Raw genomic sequence first — 4,053 nt, forward strand, 5'->3', positions numbered from 1 at the left:
CATAAAACCTAAACCTTCCTTAAAACATCCTATAAAACCTGCACCTCCGCCCTACTCCTTGCTGCAGCCTCCTAAAGTTATAAGGACAAGTATAAGATCTTAGGTCCTCTCTACAATTGTTAATAATTCTGTTTAAATAAATAAATCAATTTAACTAAGGCTAATTGCTTAGTTTTACCAAATTATATAAAATAATAAAAATTATTAAATATTTTAATAGGTATTTCAAAATAACAAAATATCAAAATATCAATTATTGAATAGGTCTGAATTTGTCTATTTCTGGCTTCTTATCACAGAGACATTAAGGGGTAAATTAAGATCTATTAATATATCATATATTACATTGCAAAAACCTATGCTTTTGAAGGTTATAAAAAGTATTCCTACCAGACAGCCTGACATCACCAAATAATGGGGACTCTGGCAACTTCGCTTTAAATTCAGTAACACAAGATTTCAATTAGATGGGTCATCTTAAATATTGTAATAAATGTTCCAAACTCCTAGCAGATGTTGATGGGAAAAAATTTTAAAAACCACCCAGTATCTTAATTTTAAGTAACTTTCAATATAAGTTTAATTAATCTTTAGGTATTTTTAAGTATAAGGTTAAGTATAATTCATTTTAGGTATTCTTAGGTATAAGGTTAAGTGTAAAAATAAGGTCAAGTATACTAGCTTTTAGGTATTTTTAATTTTAGTGTTAAGTTTAATTAATATTAGGTAATGTTAAAAGTATACGGTAGTCAATTTTAAGGTTCATAAACTTTGTTTAACTGTAGGTATTTTTAAGTATAAGTAAGTAACAAGTAACTTTAGGTGTACTTAAAATTCTTTACAATGTCTTTAAAATGGACAATTTTATCTAACAAGGCCTAGATTCGGCCCTTGTGTGGGGGAAGGAATGTCTATGTTTCTTCCTAGGAATACAGGACAAAGGAAAAAAAGACATACTGACAACAGGACACTCACCTACGTATAAACATTGGAATCCTGACTTATGCCAACCTAAGGCTTTGGTAAACTGAAGGACCTGTCAACCGGTACCTGGAAAGGACCGGATATATTATTAACACAGGGGAGAGGGTATGCTTGTATATTTCCACAGGACGTGGACACTCCAATTTGGATTCCAGATCGTCTGGTCCGGCCTTGTGTCTCGCCACCCGAGCCCGCCTCCAGTACAGCACCCCAGACCGCTGACGCCCACCCCGTCTCCTCCGTTCGGGATTGAGCCTCTTCTTCAGCCACTCAGCACCCTCACACTCCACGATCCTTATGTTTTTCTTTATAGTTACTCACCAAAGTATTTTTAGTATAATTCATAATTTTCTGTTTAATGTCTCATGTACAAAATGTGTTATCAGTTCCTGTGTCCCCTACCACAAATCTCATAACATTGCTTATTGTACAACAATCTCCCTACTTGCTCATACCGGTTAAATTAGACTCTCCTTGGTATGAAGACCCAAAATTGCAAGTGCTTCAAACAGTTATTAATTCTTTAGTCAGATCTAAACGTGTAGTTGCAGAACCCATTCTAGGAATTACTGCTCTAATAACTATGATAGGATCCTTTGCAAAAAGTTTCTTTAACTTTAGATACTCGAGAGCTTATAGATAGAAATTTAGACGCTAAGGTTAATGCCATTGAGGGAGTTTTAATCCACATAAGTATGTGGAATCATAGTAGTCTCAGTTTAGATTTATCTACCCTTCATCAACAAATTCATGATCTAAGCCAGTCTCCAGATCTTCTAGATCCGACTGTTGTGGCATCCTCGTTTCTTAATAGTCTACAGACTTATGTTGGACAGCAAAGACTTTTCCCTATTTTGTTATCTGTTGGATTCACCATATTTGTTATTATTTTAATTCTCGTCCTCTTTCCAGTCATCTTCAGACTCTTAAGCAGTGCTGTTCGAGATGTGGCTTCTAATATCCACGGCCTCCACTTATTAAACAAAAAAGACAGCAGCGCTCCATTTCCTCCCCCAGGTTTGGCTTTGCGAGGCTAGCCCATAGGACGACTGGGTAGTCAAAGACGGGTAAGATCCCTAAGTGAGGGACGACCTAAGGCAGGCACCAGTCATGGAGGGCCGGCTTATAAGATGGCTGGATAGTCAATGACGGGTAAGATCCCCCCAGGAGGAATCAACCTAAGACAGGCCCTAGCCGCGAGATGGCTAGTTAGCCCATGACGGGTAAGATTCTATTCCTTGAGGAGGACGCCTAAGACAGGCACAGCCGTACCGCATTGCCAGCCGTGGCCTCGTTAAATCAGAGGTTTGCCTTATTAATAAATAAAAAAGGGGGAGATGTTGGGTGCCGGCTGCACCTCAGTGTCTGACATGGCCAAGCGCACTGCTATTGTGACAAATCCTGAAGCTCTGGCTGAGAAACAGATNCCCGAGCCCAGCGCAACCTCTAGGACCATAGCTCTTGAGTCTAGTGTGAGCTCCAAGGCCACAACTCCTGAGCGGAGACCAAGCTCCAGGACCACTACTCCTATGCCCACTGTGCACTTCAACTTCATTCCTGGGCCCATCCCAGAATCCAGGACCCACACTTTTGAATTAAACCCAAAGACCAGCACCACCATCCTTAGCCTAGCCCCCCCGTATCGCCCTAGAGACTATCCCTCCAGCAGCAACAGTGGAAACCGAGGGAAAAGCCAGGGGCGCCGGGGGCTGTTTAGGAGATGTGTAAGTGATCTAGGTAGGTTCTTCTGCCTGCCATCCAAGAAGAGGCGCCAAAGGTTAAAGTTTTAGATAAAGCCTTTTTACAGTTTGGATGGCAGGCAGAGGAGGTACGGCAATTTTTCCTGCATACAACATTAAAAAAAAAAGAAAAAAAAAAAGCCAAAGTCTAGTGTCACAGCATGCAGTCAAAGCCCTTCCATCCTCAGGAGCTCCAAAGCCACAGTCCCTCCCCAGCCCAGGAAGCCCAGCCATAGCGCTGCAGCCTCCAGCAGGCAGGGCAGAAGGCCCAAGAGTCTGCTGGTCCATCAGCCAACCCTGTGGTCCTGGGCTCAGCAGTTGACTCAGAAGTGGTGGTGCTGGACTCCAGGTCCATGGTCCACCAGCCGCTGCCATGCCCACTGGAAACCGGTGCAATCCAGCCGACCCTCCCAGGCTGGGGAGGGACCAATACCATAAAACTCCAGAGGATAGAAGAACCCCACCCGCATGGTGTCACTGGACTTCAAGTTTGAGTGAATGGCTGAACTTAGGAAGACCACTCCACCACGCATCCCGGGATCCAGAGCCACCACTCATGAGCCCAGCACATGCTCCAACAAACACCGCCACTCCTGAGCCCAGCCCAGAATCCAAAACCGCCACTCCCAAGCCCAGCCCGAAATGCAAGACCACCATTCCCAAGCCTGGCCCATGTTCTAGGACTGTCACTTCGAGCCAGGACCGAATCCAGGACTGCCATTCATGAGCAGAGCCCGTGCTACATGACCACCACTCCTGAACCCAGCCTGTGCTACAGGACCACCACTCCAGAGCCCAGCCATGCTCTAGGATCGCCACTTGCATGTTGGGAGCCGGCTGCACCTCAGTGTCTGACATGGCCTATCACACTGCTATTGTGACAAATCCTGAAGCTCTGGCTGAGAAACAGATACTGCTTTATGTTTTGGAAAATTTAAATTCCTCTTTGGATGCCCCCAAGAGGATAAAGATCTGACACCCCTTCTTATATTGATTGTTTTATTTACTTTAAATAAGTGAGTTTTGGATATATTACCATAATTCTGTTTTACCATTAACAGTTTGATAGATTCTTAGCGATAGACAAGTTATGCACCTTATAATTCTCAAGATCCTGTTTAGCCAGTAGTGTTTGAAACAGTTGCTAAGCAGTAAAACACCCTTTAAGTGCCAAGGCAGGAACTCAGCTCTGGCCATAACTAAGTTAGTTATGACGTGAAGAACAGATCCGCTGTAATAGAAACATCATGAGGAAGTAATATTCGGAGAAAAACAAACTTCTAAGGAAAATAGACCCTGGGAAGGAAGGAACATTGAAACTATGTAGAAA

The sequence above is a fragment of the Hipposideros armiger genome, unplaced genomic scaffold, assembly GCF_001890085.2.
Source record: "Hipposideros armiger isolate ML-2016 unplaced genomic scaffold, ASM189008v1 scaffold_1127, whole genome shotgun sequence".
Taxonomy (NCBI): Eukaryota; Metazoa; Chordata; class Mammalia; order Chiroptera; family Hipposideridae; genus Hipposideros; species Hipposideros armiger.